Genomic DNA, 231 nt, shown 5'->3' with positions numbered 1-231 from the left:
GGATAGTGGGGCTAGTAGCCTGGAATTAGAAGGTAGGGAAGCCAAGCAGCTGGGATCGCTTGCCAGGGAAGGTGGCATTGACGACACAATTGGAAAAGGGGCACCAGCCCTCAGCCTCTGGAGGTGACTCCTCTCAAGTGTGAAGGAAAGGTACCCTTTTAAGAATTATATGTGTCAATCAAGCAAGTGAACCACCATGGAGAGAGGTATCCAATACCTGAGGGAATTAGC

The sequence above is a fragment of the Haliaeetus leucocephalus genome, unplaced genomic scaffold, assembly GCF_000737465.1.
Source record: "Haliaeetus leucocephalus isolate CR32 unplaced genomic scaffold, Haliaeetus_leucocephalus-4.0 Scaffold363, whole genome shotgun sequence".
In the NCBI taxonomy this organism is placed as follows: Eukaryota; Metazoa; Chordata; class Aves; order Accipitriformes; family Accipitridae; genus Haliaeetus; species Haliaeetus leucocephalus.
The sequence above is the reverse complement of the archived record's forward strand: the minus strand, read 5'-3'. Positions refer to the sequence as shown.